This window comes from Ambystoma mexicanum, chromosome 12, assembly GCF_040938575.1.
Source record: "Ambystoma mexicanum isolate Mex_15411 chromosome 12, UKY_AmexF1_1, whole genome shotgun sequence".
In the NCBI taxonomy this organism is placed as follows: Eukaryota; Metazoa; Chordata; class Amphibia; order Caudata; family Ambystomatidae; genus Ambystoma; species Ambystoma mexicanum.
In genome coordinates, this window is record NC_090936.1 from 965,597,544 (window position 1) to 965,619,672 (window position 22,129).

Sequence of the window (22,129 nt, forward strand, 5' to 3'; positions counted from 1 at the left end):
ACCAAATAATAAAGCTCGAAATCTGGCGCTGCAATGCCTCCTATTTTGTATGGTTCGATCAGCTTCTCCCACTTCATCCTGGTGGTTCCCTTGTTCCATATAAATGAGGTTGGCATTAATCGCAATCTGTCGAAAAACACCCTGCCCGGCTAAATTTGGATGTTGCCAAAAAGATACAGGCATTTAGGGAGGACCACCATTTTCAAGATTGCAATGCGGCCCAGTAGTGACATAGGGAGCTTAGTCCATAGCTGTAATTTGGTTTCAAGCATTGTAGGAGCTGATCATGATTATCAGTGTATAGGGACATTCTGTCCTTGGCCACAAGTATGCCCAGGTATCGTATTTGTGTGGTTGACCATTTAAGTCCATAGTTGTTGGTTGGGCATTCGGTTGCGGACGTCAACGGAAACATTTCAGACTTAGAGGTGTTGATCTTATAGCCTGAGTACTAGGCGAACTTGTGCATGACAGCCATGTTGGGGCCAAGGTTGACTTCAGGCTCTCGGATGTAGAGAAGCGTGTCATCCGCGTATAATGATATAGACTGGGTTAATCCTGCCATTCTGATGCCTCTTTGTCCATGATTCTGTCGCACGGCAGTCGCTACCGGTTCAATTGTTAAAGCAAACAGTATGGGGGAGAATGGGCAGCCCTGTCTTGTGCCCCTTCCTAGTGGAAAGGATTTGGAAATAGTACGGTTAGTAAGGACCTTAGCTCCGGGCTCGGTTTATAGTAGCCGGACACGTTTAAGGAAGTAGGGGTCCATCCCGAATCTTCCAAGCACAGCAAACAGATATTCCCAGGACACCGAATCGAAAGCCTTTTCGGCGTCTAGGGAAATCACTGCTGCTTGTGCTTCCGGATCGATCTGTGCCATGACTCCAAATAATCTGCGTAGGTTCAGTGCCATCAACCTTGTTGGGATGGAGCCACGTTGGTCCGAGCAGACCAGACTGGGCAGTTTCGGTAGGAGCCTGGTAGCTAGTACTTTAGCGAATATTTTCGCGTCTGCGTTTATTTTTTTGATAATTATTTTTTAATGGTTTACAACAACAAGGCGGGTATACCTGCCGTCCAACAAACAACCAAATACGAGATTGACACATTCAGACAGGAGGTAGGCCAGCCGGGGTGCCAGCAGGATACTGTGCATATATTAGACAGTGGTGAGTGGGTCAGGCCACCATAGAGTGGATGGGCATGAGCCAGATTGCAGCCTCCTCCTTTTCAGAGATTTCTAGGATTTGGCGGCGACAGTGTGCTGTGATCAGAGACAGAGCTTCGCCTCGGAGCACTGCCTTGTAGCCCTCCCACAGTGTAACAGGGCTGGATACGGACCCTTCGTTGAGGGTAAAGTAGTTGGTTGTCTTTTGTATGAGGCCTTGACACACCTCGGGGACACCAAGGTAATATGCGTTAAGTCACCAGGAGGATTGGCGCTTGGCCTGGGGCAGTGTTATAGTGAGCTGGAGGGGGGAGTGGTCTGAGACACCTCTGGCGAGGTAGGTGGCAGTTTGCAGCATGTGTGCCATATCTCGGGGAACAAAAAGGTGGTCTATGGGGGACATGGAGTTATGGGCATTTGAGAAAAAGGAATAGCATCTGTCGGTGGGGTGGAGAGTGCGCCATGTGTCCACCCAGCCCATTTCAGATGCAAAGGGGTGGAGTTTGGTTTGTGTGTCAGGATTTCTATTGCCCACGTGCATTCTGTTATTACGGATGTCCATGACCTCATTAAAATCCCCACCCAGTACCCACCTATCTGCCTGTGCCCTCAACATTGCCTCCTGGAGGTCTCGGAGGAACTTGTGTGCCAACGGGGGAGGGGCGTAGGCCGCCGCAATGCCCCAGGAGGTCCTGCGTCAGCATTGTATGAAGACATGTCATACGGCGAGCGTCTAGGTTTCAATAGCACAATTATTATTGCTTCTCACTTTGATTCCGGCAGGACTCCCCGGCCCATCGCTTCTTCACATACCAGTAACAATACCGGGGCGAGTTTGGCATGGTAATGCTTATATAATTCCATGCCCAAACCGTCTGACACAGACGCCTTTCCAGATGTTAGGGAGTGTATTGCTTCCGTTATCTCCTCACATGTCATCGGCCGGTCTAGTGTAAGGCTATCTTCCAGCAGGAGTTTAGGGAGTGTTAAGGCATTCAGGTACTCATCTATTTCAGTGATAGTTTTGGCATCTCGGATTGCATAGAGCTCCGAGTAGAAGCACGTGAATTCACGATTAATACCGTCCTCCCCAATAATTAAGTTGCCGTTTTCTTCATTTATGCTAGAGATGGGTGTGTGATGACGTTCGGCTTTCAGAAAGTTTGCTAAAGAGCGCACTGTCTTATTGCCTTCACCATATTTGCCCGCTCTCACGGGGCCCATCATATATTGTAGCTCCCTGGCCGCCAACCTATTGAAGTCCTGCAACAAGCTGCAGATATCTGCCAGGGTTGTTTTTTCATGGGTTTCTCTGTACCGTAGTTCCAGCTCACGCAGTCGCTTCTCCACGTCCGCCAATTCCACTCTGACGGTTTTCAGTAACCCAGTGGATTTGGACATTAGAACCCCCCCTTATCCAGACCTTGAAAGTTTCCCAGAGCGTCACGTGCAGATCTACGGTGCCCTTGTTTATGGTGAAAAATGTGCCAATCTCTGTGTGGAGTGATTCTATTACAATGGGGTCTTTCAGGATGTCTGGTGGCATCCTCCATCTCCTAACTGGTGGTCGCACATCTTGCAGTTCCACTTCCAGGGATACCAGAGAGTGGTCCGACAATGTCCGGGGGTGTATGTCGCAGCTTATTAGCAAATTGGAGAGGTATTAGGAGAGAAGCCAATAATCAATTCAGGATTTGGTATCATGTACAGAGGACTAAAATGTATATTGTCTCTCAAGTGGGTGTAGTATCCTCCATGCATCTATTAAGGATGTCTGTGGTAGGATCTGGTGTAATGTAGTAGCCGCTCTGGTGGGTCCCCTGTGTGTAGTAGATGATCGGTCAAGGAAGACATCTAAAATTGCATTAAAGTCGCCCCCATAGTATCCAGGCGTCATCTGCATGGGTGTACATGTCTAGGATATCGATATAGAAGTCAGGGTCATCTATATTTGGTCCGTAGGTGTTGACTAAAACCACTGGCTTTCCAGCTAAATTGCCCCAAACCAGAACATATCGCCCCTGGGGGGGTCTATTTTGTTGCTTGTGCATTGTAAGCCCAATGAGGGATGTATTAATGTAAGTGCTCTTCTAGCCTGAGTGGAGTATTCAGTGCAATATCTTTGTGATCCCCAGTGTGGGAGAAGGTCTGTATTTACTTTTCGGAGTGCATGTGTCTCCTGTAACATCAGAATGTGTGGGTGATGTCTGCCGATGTATGCACCCACATTTCTGGCTTTTGCCTGATTATTGAGCTCTCGGACATTCCAAGACAGGAGCCTAACTTTTAGCCCCTTAACCACTGAATTGTTGTATGCCATCTGTGCTATTCTCGGTAGACTTTAACTGTGTACACCATTACATGACAAGCACTGCCTGCAGCGGCATGACTATATATTTTAATGCGATTAACACCCTCAACAGGACCCAAACTCCCTCCTTCCCCACCCCCCATGTGTGCTTTATAGAACTCTCAATACCCTCCTCCCACCCCCTCCTGCATCATTATCCCCAACCTGATGATGTATCCCTTCTAACTTGTGGAACTCTCCTGGGGTTGCCTGCAGCGGCTATACAGATGCCACCCTCAAGCACCCCCAATCCGGGATTAACGGGTTTGTGGCCAGAGCTACTCAACAACCCAACTGATCAACCATTGAAAAGGATATTGACACATGCATCGATCAGTCTGCAGGGTCTCGTCGTTCCTCGCCCGGCCGAGGCCTCAAGTTCTGATCAGCCCCACGGTCTCTGGGGGGCAGCGAAATGTAGGCCTCTACATACTACATAGCCTCCGATGGGGTTTCGAAGAAATGCGTCCTCCCCCCGTGTTGAATCTTCATTTTGGTTGTGAAAATCAGGGCATAAAAACATGCCACATTCATAATTGGCGCTTAACTGGTTCATACAACCTCCTTTGTGCCTGTACACTCGCTGCAAAATCTGGATACAAGTGTATTCTCTTCTCCTCATAGTGTAGCGTACCTTTTTCTCTGGCCAGCCTGAGGATGGTGTCTCTGTCCCTGTAGTTGAGGAAGCGGGCAATTATTGTACGGGGTGGTTCCGGGCCTTGGAACCGGGGCTAGGGTGAGGTGGGCTCTCTCTACCAAAAAATGTTCTGAGAATGATTCCATGTTAAACAAGGATTTCAGGAGCGCTTCCATGTGGCCTTCCATCAGTCCCTTACAAAAGGATTCCGAGACCCTGGCAATCCGAGGCTTGTTTCTCCTGGATCTGGATTCAAGGTCCTCACACTTTTTCTGTGTCTTGCATAGGTCCCCTTTAAGTTGTGCTATGTCTCGGCCATGCTGGGCAATCGCATCCTCATTTGCGCTGATCCTTCCCTCTGCTTCAGTAATATCGGCGCTTTCCTTGTCCACCCTTGCCTTGAGGGATCCGATGGTTGCCACTATACCGTCTAATTTGACGTTTACTGCCAGGAAACCGTTCTGCACAATTGCCTAAGGTGGTCTTCTCTTGAGTCGTCAGGCATCTCGGTCTGGGTGTTGACAGCTGTCGACGTTGTCGCTGTAGGCCTCTGGGGTTGGGAATTTGTAAAGGAGTCCTGTCTTTTTGGCACTTGTGCCTTTCTTCTCGTTTCGGCCCATATATTCTTATCTGTGGAATGGACTGTTGTTAGGAAAGATTTCGTTTTTATATATAATTTTCCCTCCAGTTGTACACCCCCAAACATTTTGTTGCTGTTTAAACACCTTAGTCTGACTTTGCCAAGGGAGCACAGCCTTCTGCTGCACTCCCCTGGGCTTTTGCTCACTTCTTATGGGGAAACTGACATGCCCTTAAAACAGTCAGTGCTGGGAAACTTTGTTTCCCCAAGTCCTTTTCCAATGTTGCAACTTTTCTGCATTATGTAACAAGTGCACAATGCCCCAGGAAAGGTCTTGCTGGGAAATTATCTCAGAGCTTTAGGGCTTGTGGGAGATACAGCTGAAAGACCCTGCACAAGGTCTCAAACAAGGGCAGCACTGGCCAGGACCACTGCAGTGCCCAAGCCAAAGGGGAAACCCAAGGCTAAAGGAGTCAGAAAAAACAAAAGAGGGAAAGAAAATATTCCCTCTAACTCACTTACAACTGAGGTGGAGGTAGTTGGTCAAACACCAGAACCTGATGAGGTAGAGGTGTAGCCTGAAGTGTGTGATCTAAATGACCAAGAATAGTTAGTAGAAGGTGGTCCTGACAGAAAAGAATTCAGTAAAGGCCAACATGAGTGCCCATCTCTGGAAGGCCTAAGGATACAGGCCTGTGCCCAGCTTGAGGGTGAATCTCCTGGGACACATATGATTTATTGGGAAGGTGGTCTCCTGTACAGTGAGCCTACAGAGTCTACATAAGGAGACCATAGGAGGTTGGTGGTTCCCCTTGATGTAAGACCCTTCTCCCTGCAGCTAGTGCATGAAGTGCCCCTTGCTGGTCACCTTGGAATCAAGAGAACCAAGCAAAGGTTATCTATGCACTTCTACTGGCCTCAGATGGGGGTGCAAGTAGAAAGACACTGCAGGAGCTGTGCCACCTGACAGTTATCTGGTAAGAGTGGCTCAACAATCCAAGCTCCATTGGTACCACTCCCAGTTGTGGGTGTACCATTTGAGAGGGTAGGGATTGACATTGTTGGTCCCCTTGAGCCCCAAACATCCTCAGGCAATAGGTTTATCCCGGTGCTGGTCGACCATGCCACCAGGTATCCCCAAGACCATCCCATTAAAAACTGTGACTGCCAAGTCAGTTTCAAAAGCTTTACTTGGCATCTTTACTAGGGTTGGCTTCCCTAAAGAAGTTGTGTCTGATTGGGGCAGCAACTTTATGTCAAAGTATATGAAGGCCATGTGGAGGGAATGTGGTGTTACCTATATGTTTTCATCTGCATACCACCGACAAACCATTGGTCTAGTGGAAAGGTTTAACAGGACCATGAAAAGTATGATTGAGGCTCTGGAAGAACCCCAAAGAAGAAAATGGGATCTTCTGTTACCATGCTTACTGTTTGCCTACAGAGAGGTGCCACAAGACGGTGTTGACTTGAGCCCCTTTGAACTTCTGTTTGGTCACCCTGTAAGGGGACCCTTGGCAATAGTCAAGGAGGGATGGGAGATGCCCACTACCCCTATTACTACCAACGTAGTGGACTATGTCCTAGGGCTCAGAAAAAGGATGGCACTCCTGATGGGTCTGGCTAGTGAGAAGCTGAAGGCAGGGCAAGCACTGGTGAAACATTGGTATGACCAGAAGTCTTTCCTCATCACTTTCACACCTGGTCAGAAAGTCCTGATCATGAATCCTATAAGGCCTAGAGCTTTGCAGGACAAATGGTCAGGCCCTTACACAGTGGTGGAGTCACTGGGTGAGGTCAACTATTTAGTGGACCTTGGAAGGGCTGGACAGGCTCCAAACGTGTTCCATCTGAATCGACTGAAGGCTTCCATCCCAAGATTTGAAATCGCTGGACGGCTACTGGCTTCAGATGTTGAGGAAGAGGAGTCAGAACCTCTCCCTTACCTGTTCCAAGGCAGTCCTTCCGACAGCTCCATCGAGGGTGTCCAGGTGGCCCCTCACCTGACTTCTGATCAGCAAGCAGAGGTGAAAAGTTTGCTCAGGCAGTTTTCCCCCCTGTTCTTACAGTCCCCTGGTTTGACACCTTGGTGAAAACATGATATTGACACAGCAGACAGTGTACCTACCAAAGGTAGGGGATACAGAATGTCAGACAAAGTAAGATCTTACATTAAGACACAGGTCAATAAAATGTTGGATCTTGTGGTGATTGAACCCTCTAGTAGTCCTTGGTCCAGCCCAGTAGTATTGGTTCCAAAAGCATGTACTTTTGAGTTGAGGTTCTGTGTGGACTACAGGGCTCTGAATGCTGTCACCAAGACAGATGCAGACCCGTTGCCTAGAACAGATGAGTTGGTGGATACTTTGGGTGCCTCCAAATACCTCAGCACATTTGACCTCACTGCAGGCTATTGGCAAATAGCTCTTGCAGCACATGCCAAGGAGAAGACAGCTTTCTCAACACCAGAGGGTCTTTACCTTTTATGGGTAATGCCTTTTGGGTTGAAGAATGCGCCTGCCACTTTCCAGAGGCTTGTGATTCATGTGTTGAATGGGTTAGATGTATTCTGTCTTGCATATCTGGATGATATAGCAGTTTTCAGTGCCACCTGGGAAGACCATGTGAAACACCTTAGGATTGTGTTACAGGCTCTTCAGAAGGCCCACTTGACCATGAAGGCCAGTAAGTGCCAGATTGGGAAAGGATCAGTGGTCTACATTGGACATGAAGTGGGTGGGGGGAGGATACAGCCTCTACCCAGTTAAGTACAAGCAGTACACGACTGGCCTACCCCCACTACTCAGACCCAAGTGAGAACCTTTTTAGGACTCACTGGGTATTACAGAAATTTCATGGCAGACTATGGCACCATAGCTGGCCCTCTGATTGCTCTCACCACTCCAAAGCAACCCAAGGAGGTAACTTGGTCTGAAGAGTGTGAGAAGGCCTTCAATGACTTGAAAGACTCCTTGTGCCAGGCCCCTGTTCTCAGGGCCCCTGACTACCAAAGACCTTTTATTGTGCAGACAGATGCCTCTGACACTGGGACAGGAGCTGCACTATCACAAGTAGATGAGAAGGGTAAGGAACATCCTATTGGCTTCATTAGTCGCTAGTTTAAAGACAGAGACCTCAGATGGTCCACAGTAGAGAAATAATGTTTCTCTGTTGTCTGGGCATTAAGGAAGCTGAGGCCCCACCTCTATGGGACCCACTTCACTGTGCAAACTGACCATAAGCCCTTAAAGTGGCTAATGAACGTGAAGGGAGAGAATCCAAAGTTGCTCAGGTGGTCCATAAGTCGGCAGGGCTTTGACTTCACTATTAAGCATGGGCCAGGTGTCAAACAGAGCAATGCTGATGGGTTGTCCAGAATGTTTAACCGACCTGAACATGAGACTCATCCAGGGGTGGATTAGTTCCCCCTGTCCTTAGTCTGGGAGGGACGAGTGTTAGGAAAGATTTCATTTTATATGTAATTTTCCCTCCAGTTGTACAGCCCCAAACCTTTTGCTACTGTTTAAACACCTTAGTCTGACTTTGCCAGGGGAGCACAGCTTTCTGCTGAACTCCTCTGGGCTTTCGCTCACTTTTTATGGTGAAACTGACATGCCCTTAAGACAGTCAGTGCTGGGAGACTTTGTTTCCCTTAGTCCTTTTCCAATGTTGCAACTTTTCTGCAACATGTAACAAGTGCACAATGTACCTTACAGTACAGTGCACTTGGGTCTCATAGTCATTTCCAAAGACCCTAGATACTCTCGTAGGACTTTTTGGGAGATCTGCAGATGTGCCATGGACAGGGCTGGTGGCAGTTTATTTTTTCATATAATTTTAACCCTTTCCTGCCATTTAAACCGCATTAACCGCATTTGCCACAAATAGGTGGCCTGGCTCCAATATGGCCATTCTTTGTCCTGTCCTTTGTCCATCTTGCCCCTTTGCCTTCCCCAGGTCTGTCCTTATTTGGTCATGCAGTTTCCCACGAAACGCCAAGCTTTCACAGGCTTCTGCATGCCTTGTGTGTGTGCCTCCAGGATGTGGGCTTGGGTGTCTGTCCCCAATACACATCCTGGGTGCCAGAGAGTCTGGAGTGCTGTGAATGCCGGGGACCACCGTGGTCCATGATTGGTCCACGTATGGAGTGTGTGTTTGTGAGCAGATCTCCCATTGGGTCCTCTCCGTTTTGGCGTGAAGGGAACTTTGGATAAGAGGAGGCTGAAGACACCCATACCATGTCTATCTCTGGAGTTCTCAATGAACGAAGGATAGGATCCAAGTATCCTGAAACTAAGAAGCCGAGTCGGCAAACCACCATTGAACCACTGGAAGATTTGGCACCCTGAGCCCGCTGTCGTCCCGTGGGACCCCTCTGCATCTGGTTGTCCTAGAAGGTCTGCAAAGACGCTTCGACCCATTAGAATAGTGGGACCAACTATTCTCGGCACCTTCAAAAGACCTGCAAGTAAGCCTTCTCAGAAGTGTCCCTGAGCCAACCAGTGGGCTGACCAGCTTACGCAGGACCTTTGCTCTATCTTTGCCGTCGTTTTGAGGAGGCCCTCGAAACTTGGTATACCGCTAGCTCTGTGTATACCGCTAGCTCTGTGTCCTCGGCATCCTCACACCGAATTCCAAATACTTGGCATTCCCAGGTCTGAAGTGAGACGAGTGCGCCAGGACCGGAGTAAACGCGGTTACCGTGTTGCCCCGCTGCGCCAACAATCTTTGCAGGTGCACTGTATTTGTGACCCTCTTTCCCCTGAAGCCTGCTGCAGTGAAACTGGCCTGATTCATCCATCAGTACCGGAGAAATCGCCACTGTTCCGTTTGGGAATCATCACTGTATCTTCGGAACTGAAAGCCGCAGAGATGTTATATTGCGGCAGTTGAACCTGCAACCGAAGTGGACTCGACTGGCGAAGTTTGGTCCGGAGTGCGCCTGGGGCCGGTGAGTAACCCTAACCATAACCGGTGGCCCCCAGCGCCTCCATCCATTATTACGCACAAGTGGCCCCGGGGGGCCCTCTCGTTTCCACTGCTAGTGCGAACTAGCGAACTAGTCCCGAACCTTGGAATCACCTCTGCCTTCATGTGGAGGCCCTCCTCAAATAGTGGGAATCTATTCTTCATCACCTCACCCACCTTCCTGAGATGCTAGAGACCCCTGAAGAGACCCTGTTTTGCCCATTTGAACAACCGCGTGCGCCTGCACTGCATGTACTATTGAGCATAAGGCTCCTCTCTTCTTAGGGATTGGACTGCCTCTTAGTTAGGTGTGTGCTTGATGTTGAAGGGGACTAAAGACTATCTGCACTGCCTATTTTCCTTCCCCTCTAGGTTGTGAACATATTTCGTGCCTTTAACCCTTTGGACCCCAATGGTCTTGTATATATCTTGTATTGATTGTGTTGTGTTAGTTTGATAGTATTGCTGTGATTCTTTTACTGTGTGTTGAGTTACAAAGGCCTTGTAATAAATGTGTTTATATTTTTTTATATATACACCTGTCTGAGAGTAATTTGTAAGTGTCCTTGCTCTGTGTGCTCATTGAGGTCCTTCAGTCACCCTCACCCCTCCTGAGACTTAGTCTTGACCGCAGACCATAGCTACCTTGATTGGTCTGGTTTGTCCAGAGGTTACCCTGTTCCAACAAACCAGGCTGGCCTTCTGAACATCTGCCCACCAGGTCAGTGTTTAGAAATCCGTCTTAACAACTGTGCTCTCCCACATTGTTCAACCAGGATGTTGTTATTTCCAAATTGCCCAGTTGAGCTCTGTGGTTCAGCTGGACTCTACTGCAGCTGGGTGGGCAGATCAGTGCCCTGGTGAGGTGACGTTAGCAGCCGCCTAGAGACACACGATTCTGTCTGTTGCTGTTCCCCTTCAGACGTGTTTTGCACGTGCCTACTTATTGAGCAGGGTATATTTCCATGGGTGCACTTGTGTAGGTGTGCGTTTTGTGTTGTAGGTACTGGCCTCACCCCACCACTAGTTCATGCGGGCTGTTGCCCCCCTTGCGTGATTCAGTACAACAGGTTTCACTTTCCTGTTCACTGCGGTTATGTCTGTGAGTGTACAGCGTCGAGGGTTACTCCTCAGATTTTATATCAGCCTATTTAGACTATTGTGGTCGGTGGCTCGAAAGGGAGCGATGGCTACCAAGCAGGCCACCACTCAGCATCCCGCCGCTCATGTATACAGTTGTCGCCTAGATGTACAGGCCTTAGTGGTTGCCTACCTCACCAGGGCAGCGCAAGCTCTGCAGCACAATTATAGGATTCCCGCGCCTCACCCGAGATGTCCGTTGTTACGGCCGATGTGGAGCAGTTAGCGCCAGGCCCCCTTTCAGCAGGTCTTCTCCTTACAATGTGTAAAGGGATGTCGGGGCGAGGGACAGTTACCCCGGTGTCATGTTCTCCACAGATATTTGAAAGCAGTTGTTGTCAGCCTTAGTGTGTCCTGGTGATCATGGAGCAGCCACCGGGCTAAAGCTGTCTCTGTTTTTTAATCACAGTTTATGGAGGCAATTTATGTGATTATGCGCGCCGCTCTGGCAGTGTCTCTTGCCGTACGGGTGGGGGGTTGTCCCATGCTTCTGGTGTAGTGAGTAAAGCCCCAGACGCTCGTGGCACTGTTCTACAGAATATTCTCCACTTGTGCCAGGGTACCGTTGCGGCAGCACAGTGCCTCACATGTCATGTGCCATGTAGACGGGTGATTTACGTCCCTGCCCTTCGAGCAATGTCAGGCCAACACGGGCTACAGCCCCAGCTGTTTCTGTGATGGGCAGTGTTCGTGTGCTCCCTGCCGCGGCAAATGTGTGGGGCCAGCCTGAGGTACGAAGGGCTTATTAGCTTTATCTCCACATGGGGCCGTAGTATAAATGTATTGGTTTATGCGTAGTTATTTGTGGGTTGACTGGTACAGAGTTAATATCCGTGAAAGGCAGGCTTCCTCACCCTGTAATTTCAAGATGACAATGATAATGTGGTTCTCTCTTACTGGTCGATATCAGAGTCCTTGGGCTTCCTTGTGGTTCCAATCTTGAGCGAGGGCCATGTGGTGCGTTGTTTTCGCCTGCCGCAACGTTCCCGCTCTTCGTCTCGGATATGATGCAGGCCGCTCTCCAGGCCTCGCATGCCCAGCGAGCCTCGCCCGACAGCGGATCAAGGCCGGAGGCCCTTGGGGTTGTTGCAGAGGTTTCCAATGAGCCCTGAAGCCCGGCTCTGTCGGTCCGACTCTCTCATTGCCCGGGCCGGTGTAAGCGCTGGGAGAAGGTGGATCCGACAGGCACGATAGAGCGTTTAGGCGTGGCCCCTCCTTTCCCTGCCCGAGACTTCACAGTCGGACAGGGGGTTTATGCATTGGCTTGTGTCCCAGATGTTTTACCCCTTTGCTGGGTCCCAGGGTCGAGCCGCTCTTTGGGTGATTTTGCGCTGCAAAGGATCTTGTGGGTCAGGGAACCTCGACGGCTTCAGCTGTTGGGACAAGTCTGTTTATGACTGCCGGGTGTAGTCGGGACTGCGGATAGGGTAGCTTCTTGGCCTTTCAGCCCGGTCACAGCATGCAAGGGGTCACAGGAGCGTCAAACAGTCCGACACCCACTGGAAGAAGTTCCTGCGCCCGTAGTCTGGCAATGATCTGGACTCCTCCCACAGTGTGGCCCAGGGTTGCCTTCTCCCCAGCAGGCTAGAGTTGTTACACTGTGGTGCCCTCCTTCGGATTCCACTCTCACTGGCTTCTCGCCAAATCTTGTCACACAGGTATCTCTGCCAGGACACTTTGGATTTATTTCAAAATTGCTCCGGAGGGACTTCCATAGGTGCTGAACTTGAATAGAGCATTTTTAAGTGTCTAGGTGGCTCCGTTGAGGTTGTTTGATAACTAAGGATGTATGCCAGAGAGGAGCTCGACGGTTAGGCAGCAATCTTCACGCACGCTGAACAGCGCCCCCTACAACATTGTATTTCTGACTGCGGCAGCTTTTGCTTTTCGTCTCCTGGGCTCCCACAGGGAGCCCGGGAAACGTAGAAAGAAAACCGCTGCATTTACAAATACAACAATGTTGTATTTCTGACTGCGGTGGCTTTTGCTTTGAGTCTCCTGGGCTCCGACTCAAAGCGAAAGGGAGCTGCAGTCAGAAATACAACATTTTTGTATTTATGATTTCCGTGGTTTTCTAACTGCAGCAATCACAAATACAACAACGTTGTTGTGGGGAATTCCCATCGCGAGATCGCAGGAAGGCGATCTCTTGAGATCTCGAGAGAACGAAAAGCGCAGAGGAACGCGCGAGTGACATAAATCAGCGAGCAGCGTTGCGAACGCACCGCACCAACGCTCCTCCTGCATCTAGCCAGGTCCAGTGAACAGGAGCCCATCCAGTGAGGTCCTAAACCCCAGAGCGTAATACCAAGGCTGAAGGAAGCCACTTGGGTGCTCTGCAAGAGTGACAGTGTGCAGGCTATGCACACTCTGCCTACAGTGATGTAACTGTATATGCATGTTGACAGCAGTTACTGTGAGTACAGCCCTTCCTCACCCCTGGACTATATCTTTCCCTGTTGATTAGTTCTTAAGGTGTAATAATAAACACCGTCTACAGCACCATCGGTGTCCTGTCTTTACTTAGGCCACCACATAATTGGCTACGAAGATCCAGAACCTCGCGGGCCCACCATGCAAGGCGCCACACCGCCCCCTGCATTCCTCCCCGTGCCTGGGACCCCGGCAATCCCATGGCAGCAATGGAAACCACTCTTCTCCACTCACCTGGAAGTGCTGGGCGGGACAGGGTACGCACCAGCCAGGAAGAAAGCGATGCTTCTAAATGCAATGGAGGTCCAAGGACAGTGCATTTTTGCAGGGCTCAAAGCCATGCCTGCTGCAGGCAAAGAGGACGATGCTTACAAAGAGGCAATCTGCTGCATCGTGAAGAGGTTCACCAATAAGGAAAATGTGGTGCTACACAGACTACGGTTCTACACTCACAAGCAGGAAGGCAATGAGCCAGTGGACGACTACATCACCAGGATGAGGGAACTTGCATCTCTATGCGGATTTGCCGACAACGTGGAACAGCTCATCTGCGACATGCTGGTGGCTCACACAAATTCCAGGAAGGTGCAGGACAAATTCATTCAGGAAAAGGAAGTGGACCTCGACAAGGCCATCCAAATCGCAGGCGCAAGGAAGTAGGAGGCTCATCACCCATTCCCGAACTAACTGTGCTGCAGTTGAGAGGGCGCAAAGAAGACAGCCATGCGACAGCCCCACAGACAAAGGTCCCAGGCAAAGAGATGCACCCAAGTGCTACAGATGTGCCAGCACCAGGCACATGGCGAATGATCACCACTATCCCGCCAGGAACAAGGAGTGTTCAAAATGTTGACGCTTTGGTCACGTGGCAGTAGCCTGCACATGGCTGGAAAAAAATGTCACTCGCGTTGAGGGCGACAGAGAGTCAAGCATAGACGACGAGCTACATGACAAACCCATGGTGATCATGGTCAACACGTCCCACGCCAGGAGGGAAAAACCTCATTGCACAGTGAAAGTAGATGGCATGGAGACACGAGTCATGGCCGTCTCAGGATCAGATCTCACCATCCTCCCCATTAAAACATATAAAGAGATGATGGGACATGACAAAGTGGAAATCAGAACCACCAGACAGAAGCCAACGGTCTTTGGAGGGGCCACCGTGGATCTGCTCGGCTACATCAGAGCTACAATCAAATTCAAAGGCAGGTCCACCACTACCAAGGTTTACTTCTCTTCCCAAGGCCCCGCCGTGCTTGGATGGGACGATCAACACAGGCACAGCATAAGGCTAGACCCCAGAACAAGTGCTGTTGGTCTCTTCAAGAGGAGCGCCAAATTTGAAAGAAGCCTTTCCTGGCCTGTTCTCTGAAACTCCAGGAAGAATCAGAAACTACATCCACAAGATCCGCCTCAAACCAAATGCTGTGCCTGTGAAGCACAAAGTCAGGTATGTGCCCGCCACAGCGAGGCCGGCGCTGGAAGCCCGCCTCCAGAAGATGGTTAGGGAGGGCACCATATAAACTGTGGAGTTGAGTCCAGTAGTCCTCATCAAAAGGAAACCTTCGAACGATCTCAGAGTTTGCATAGACCGAAGAAGTCTCATCCTAGAAGTGGTCACTGACAGTTTTCCGCTTCCCAGCATCAGCGAAATTGTGCTCATGATGAAAGAAGCAACCATATTTTCGGGGCTCGACATGCGGGACGCATACCACCAGATAAGTTTGCACAAGGCCTTGTGCCCGCTCATGGTGTTCATCACCCCTTTCGGCATGTTTCAGTATACACGCATGCCGTTCGGCCTGTCCTCAGCGGCATCAGCCTTTCAGAGGATGATGAGCTCTCTGTTGAAAGGAATCACAAACGTCTCCTACTTTCAGGACGACATCTTAGTGTACGCTAAGGACTCGGATACCCATGACAAGACACTCATGGCGGCATTGAATAGACTACAAGAAGCGGGCGTCCACCTGCGCCACGAGAAATGGGTGTTCTGCGTAAGTGAAGTTGAGTACTTAGGGTATCGCATCTCGAAGGATGGAGTGAGCCCCAAGAAGAATCTCCTCGAAACCATAACCGACACCCTGGCCCCGATGTCCAAAGATGAACTCCGGTCCTTCTTGGGCCTCACGGAATACTACGCAAAATTTGTCCCGAGATTCTCTGAAACCACGTCCCCCATGAGGGAACTCCTGAAGAAGGGTGCGACCTACACGTGGCGACCCCAGTAGGACGAAGCGTTTGTCGAGATCAAAGAGAGGATCCTGCATGCGCCCTGTCTCAAACCCTTCAACCCTGAATGGGAAACATGAATCACAACAGACGCCAGCGCCTATGGGTTAGGAGCCACACTGACCCAAAGAAGGGGTGACACAGAGAACATTGTAGCCTTCGCCTCAAAGGCCCTATCAGTATCAGAGAAAAACTACTCCACTGTGGAAAAGGAAATGCTGGCATGTGCTTGGGCCATCAAATACTTCAGATCATATGTCTGGGGCACCAAATTTTGGTTGGTCACCGACCACAACCCCCTCATACACATGTTAAGCCCAGGCGGCACCAAGAACACGACTCCAAGACTGGCCAGAATCGCTGCAAAACTTCAAGAGTACACATACGAAACAGCCCACATTGCCGGGTGAAAGAATGCCCAGGCAGACTGTATGTCCAGACTCCTCAACCAGAATACCCCAGTAACCACGTTCCTTGAAGATGAATGTGTCGTAGCCTCCATAAGTGACTGGCGAATTCATGGAACTAAGCGAACGTCACTGGCAGGAAGAAACTGAGCAGGACAAAGCCCTACGCCTCGTGGCAGTGTGGGTCTGCGAGAGATGGCCAAACGAAAGAGCAGTCCCAGAAGGCCAGCGCCCCTACTGAAAGGTGGGTGATGAAATTACCGCCATGATCGGTCTCATCCTGAGAGGCGACCGTGTAATTGCCCCAAGAGGCATCTGAAAAATAATCCTGTGTAGAGCATGTTCAGGCCACCTAGAAAGAAATATGACGAGACGACGAGTCTGCGATGCCTACTGGTGGCCCGGCATGGACCAGGACATACGGGCAATGATCGAAAGATGCCACGAATGCAGGAATAGCGACAAACGCCTATCGGTGAGACAAGCCCCCATGATGCCCACCGAAATCCCGAGTATGGCACAAAATAGGCTTGGACTTCATCGGCCCACTGGACGGCATGTCCACAGAGCACAAGTACAGAATAGTCATGGTGGACTACTTCTCCAAGTAGATGGAGATCGAATTCGCCCCAGACATCACCACGAACACGGTCATTGAGACGCTCACCGCCGTCTTTCAGCACAAAGGTCTCCCCGAGGAAATTTGTGACCGATAACGGAGTGCAGCTGGTGTCCCGAGAAATGGAAAGGTTTCTAAAAAGACATAATGTCCGGCAGTTGAGAGAGAGCCTGTACTACCCGCAAGCAAATGGGCTAGTGGAAAGGGCGAACCGCTTCATCAAGGGTGCTCTGCAACTAAAGCATGCTTTGTGCCTTGACCCCAGCAAGACGGTGAAGGAGGCCGTCACGGCCCATCGCATCACACCCAACGACATCACCAGCATTTCCCCTTTCCAACTGTTGAGAGGGAGAAGGGCGGCATCCACGCTGGTCCCGCCCTGGCTTCAACAAGTAAGGGAAGATGAAGACATGCACATGCGAGACATAGTTTTCCGCATGCAGCGAAACAAGGAAGCAATGAAGTCTCAAGGTGACACACGCAGGGCTGCTCACCGCACAGAACTCAGCGAAGGTGATCTAGTAAAAATACGCCTCCCGCACAAAGATACCACGACTGGCTCTGAATACAGTAGACCCATAGAGGTCACCACGAAGTGATCCAACCATATCAGCACCAGCGACGGAAAGCGATGGAACTTGGAAAGAGTGGCCCTGTACCGCAGAAGAGAATCCACCAACCACCCGTCTGCGGAAGCAGGAGAGTGCTTAGCTCAGAGAGAGGCATCCAACAAGCCCCATCATCCAGAGGGCGCCACATCGGAGACACAGCATCATGACAAACTCTCATGCATGAGTCCTCTACCCCCGTCCCGTGAACCATGGAGAGAAACAGCACAAGGAGAACTCGGCCAACCCAAAGTTCCCCACGTCATGTCTCGAGCTCCAGCTTCCACCTCCGAGCAAATCGGACCACAGCGGGAAAGAAGGAAACCCAACAGGTTCACAGACTTTGTCATGCAATGAGCAGCCATCCTTTTCCCACCAAAGGAGGTGTGTGGGGACTTCCCATCGCGAGATCGCGGAAAGGCGATCTCGCGATATCTCGAGAAAACGAGAAGCACAGAGAAAGGCGTGAGTGACAGAACTCGGCGGGCAGCATTGCGAACGCTCCGCCCCAGCATTCCTCCTGCATATAGCCAGCTCCAGTGAACAGGAGCCCATCCAGTGAGGGCCTAAACCCCAGAGCGTAATACCAAGGCTGAAGGAAACCACCTGGGAGCTCTGGGAGAGTGACAGTGTGCAGGCTATGCACACTCTGCCTATAGTGATTTAACTGTATGTTCATGTTGACAGCAGTTACTGTGAGTACAGCCCTTCCTCACCCCTGGACTATATCTTCCCATACATGCCAACATTGCGACATACCTGGGAGGGAGATTTCCCCAAGGAAATCGGGAGACATGCATTTTCCCATAGGAATGCATTGGGGCTATGGTTATTTTAGGCGGGAGAGCGTGAAAAATAGCAATATTTTTCACTAAAAAATCGGGACTCTGCCGCCTAAATCGTGAGGGTTGGCATGTATGCTTCCCCTGTTGACCAGTTCTTAAGGTGTAATAATAAACATACTACAGCACCACCAGTGTCCTGTGTTTAGTTAGGCCACCACAGTTGTATTTTGAATTGCCGCGCCTTTGCTTTTTGCCTTTCAATTTACGTTTATGTGTTTCCCTGGGCTTGGGGAGCATTGAAAACGTAAAATGAAAGTGAAGGCAGCCTCATCCATGTACAGCTCTGCTCTAACTGCAGTAAGCAAAAGCTCCTAGTAAGGGGCTTTTGCTGCTTGTTTAGTGCCACCAGGGCAGAGCTTAACATGAACTGAGGAGGCTGCCTGAAACAGACATGCCAACCCTCCAGATTTATACGGGCGACTCCTGATTTTGAAATGAAAAGTATAGCAAAATATTGCTGTTTTTCACGTACTCCCACCTAAAATAATTCTAGCCCCAATGCATGCCTGCAGGGAAATTAATTTGTCCCGAATTCTCTTGTGAAATCTCCCTTCTAGGAGCCTCAAAATGTTGGCATGTATGCTGAAATGATCACAAGTTTACATAGGAACTTTCTTTAAAATGATGTTTAATGCATGTTTTTGATTATTGTCGATCTTTTGGGACTATAATAGCTCACTGTATTGCTTTAATTTCAGAATGCATTTTGTCGTATCCCTAAGCTTGCAGCAGATATTATGTATATGTGAGCCTCCGGGGAATGGGATCTGTTATCGTCCTGCCGTCCGCATTATTGTATGGGCTGTTCCTGTGTTTTGGGGCTGCTTTTCAGAGTAGGTAGAGCTTCTCTTGCCAGATGAAGTCGATTGCCCGCCTACAGTAAAGCACTAGGAGCAGACGGTGTTTTGAAGGAGGTTCGTTTCAGAAGTGGGTAATGTATCATGAAAGATCGGCCGGAGCCACTACCACTACAGTTGCGTGCACTGAATTGATTATCTCTTATATATCGCATTTTAAAGAGAGCTCACTTTCTGTCTCTGAAATATAATGTACAGTTACCGCCCCTTCATTCCACCTTCGCCTGTATGCCGAAAGCGACGGTGTTATGCCATCACCCTAACACATTCGCTTTAGCGCATTTTACTGGAAAGATACAGGGCTCTAATTTGTGAGCGTGGACCTACACGTATTGACTCCAAAACCATGTCAAACCTGCAATGCATGCTCTGTTTTTTTGTTGAAGCAGTGATATTTCTTACTAAACATAGTGCCTCACTTTTAAATATCAACACCTTTTTTCTAATACCATTCTAAACATTATATCACTGGAAATATGCAGTGATATCAAGTTGTCACCATGGCAGTTCTTTGTAAGAATGCGTACGTTTCTATTTAATCAGGCATTGACTCGAACAAACAGCTAAAAGTAAGGGCACATCTGTGACGAAGGGGTGAAGCGGAGCCATCCTACAAGCAAACCTGGAAAGTTGTGCAAGATCGCAGTGGAGCGTGTGTCTATACACGTAGAATTCCCACTCTGATTCCCACCGGACAAACTTGCTCACTCTTGAGCCAGTGTTCGAGTCAGTGGCCGCGAAAACAGCAAATTCCCTGTTTGAGAAAATCATCCACTACTTTTTACATTGGAATTATGGGACTTGTAGTTTTGTCTTTTCCATTCTAAATTTGACAATACATCCGATACAAATGATAGTTTGGGCAATTACCGCAAGCCTGTAGTCTCAGCAGGAACATACGGGGGAAAGCCATCTTCACACGAATGTCTTCAGGGTCACCCAATTAGTCTTGCATGTCAAAGTGGCTATATGGGGCGTGCCAGTGTGCAACGCTTGGCGCACTGGTGCTTACTTTTTTGGGTTTTATTCTCAACGCCTCCCTTTCTCCTTGCTCTTTGAGACAACCTTACTGTGTTGTAAAACACTGCATGATTCTGAGTGTAGGATGTATGATGGAAGGTTGCATACTAGGTCACCAGGAATTTGCATACCCTACTGTCATGGCTGCACAGGGTTTGACAATAATGGCTCACAAAGGATGATATCTTGATGATATTCTAGGTAAGGCACTCCAGGGCAAAGTATTGTGGCAGGCACAGTAGAACAATGCCATGTCACATTTGAAAATCATATACACCACATGGTTTGGCTGCCCAAGTGATCATTCTTTCACCACATATTTCTTCACTGCCCCATCTCTTTACCATTCTCAAGCTTTCAACTCTTGACCTGGCAGCTTCAGGCTACATTACCCACTGCAGCCTGCGGTAGATCGGAAGGTCCTCTCAGGCTAACTATTGCCCGATCTCCATAACCCCTTTCCTGGGCAAACTCTTGGAAATGCTGGCCATCTCACAGCTTAATCCTCACACTGAATCTGTTGGTTGTCTCTACGACCACCAGTCTGGCTTTAGAGCTGCCAGAAGCAGGGAGACTGCTCTCCTGAACACCAGTGAATACCTGTTCTCTAACCTTGATTCTAACCTTTCTTCTGGCCTCCTTTTTCTGGATCTTTCTTCATCTTTTGTTAGGGTCAACCATGCCACCCTGTTCAATCGCCTCCGTGATAACCTGGGTATCACTGATCAGGCCCTCGCCTGGCTGACCACCTTTCTCACTGACCGACCCTCTCAGGTCCAACTGGGGTTTTCCCTCGCTATCTCTCTTCCTCGGGGTCTAACCTTTCTCCCTGGCCTTTCAACTACTACTGCATCTCTACTTTCTGCTCCATCTGTCAGTGTTATGCAGATGACACCCAGCTCTCTTTCAGGCTCCCCTCAGCTGCTGCTTCTCCTCTCATCCTCGACTGTCTGGCCTCAAGCCCAGGGATCGTATCCCTCCAGCTCTGAAATGTCTTCACTGGCTCCCTGTAAGGATCAAGTTCAAGACCCTTTGCATCATCCACAAGGCTTTCTGGGGCATGGGACTGCACTACCTCCAACTGTCTTTTCCTAAACATCTCCCTTGTCATGCTCATCCACCACCAACTCTCTGAGGGTCTGTTGCTTTTCTAAGCAGAGAGTTGGGGGCAGATCTCTCCCTTCAACTGGGCCCTCCCTCTGAAACAGCCTCAATGCCTCTATCCAAACTTGAGCAGAACCACCTCTGGTTCCGAAAGCAACTCAAGAACTTCCTTTTCGCTTCTGCTTTCTCTGTTGATGTCCCGACTGCTTCACGCACTGGTAACCTGGCTACCCTATGAACTTGGGTGCAGGCTCCGGCATGTATAGTTGGCCTTCGCACTGGCTCCTGGTTCCCCCAGCACTTGTGGTTTTTATCTGCAACCCTACAGTTCCCGCGCTCTGTGTAAGCCACCCGCTGGCTGTACTTGAGTTACCAGCATTTCTCCCCTTCTTCTAGCCCTGCACTTGCGCGATCTGAATGACATAAGGTCTAGTAAGATTGTTGTTTTTGTCCTGCCTCTGTTTCCCCTTCTTGTCGCGCCTAGAAACACGTGTGTACAGGCGCGTTATAATTGCCATATCATATCAATGACACCAACTCTTATTAGACATTTCACTGGTGTGTTTTATTAAATGAAAATTGTAATGCCTGTCTTTCCTTATTCTGCAAGACGTCCCTACCTAACCAATATAGCTAGGTACTAGTCAGCGAATGTCCATTCATGCAATCGTCCACCGTCCAACTGTAACCTATCTGATCATACCACTATAACAACTGGAACTCGGGGGACTGTCTCCCTTCTCCTGAGGTTTGTGAACTTCTTGTTCAGCTGTTTCCTAATATATAGTCTCTGGCGATTACTTTTATCAGTTCATTGATTGTTGACTTAGACGTTTGTTTCTTCACTGGTGTTTTCCTATATGTCCTGATCCTTTACTCTTCCCTTGGCAAACGTATTCCTGGATTATCTTTTCCATCTGGGATATTTCCTGTTTTCTTAAATATTTCATATTCTTTCTTTTTCTCTTTATCTGGATGTAATTGTAGAAGTTCCAGCCTGTTCTCATGTTTTGGATTAATAACCAGTTCTTTCACTTCACTTGAGCTTTCCTGGTTTGACATACTATGAATGGAATCACTTCCAATATGTTTCTCTTTCACTTTTGGTATTGACTATACAACACTTTATTTTATACTACGACGAGTAGGAGTATTCAA

At 49.2% G+C, this 22,129-nt stretch overlaps 1 protein-coding gene across 6 annotated transcripts in view; it reads left to right on the forward strand.

Moving 5' to 3' along the window:
* Positions 1 to 18,797: 18,797 nt before the first annotated feature.
* Positions 18,798 to 22,129, forward strand: part of LOC138514142 (uncharacterized) — a 197,729-nt gene continuing 194,397 nt past the window's right edge. For 2 of the 6 annotated variants that reach the window (XM_069629440.1, XM_069629442.1), the window contains exon 1: positions 18,801 to 18,921. The gene's annotated coding sequence lies outside the window, so the exon portion shown is untranslated. Of the gene's footprint in view, positions 18,964 to 22,129 lie in introns of all 6 variants that reach the window. The other 4 variants (XM_069629441.1, XM_069629443.1, XM_069629444.1 and 1 more) reach the window with 3 other exon arrangements.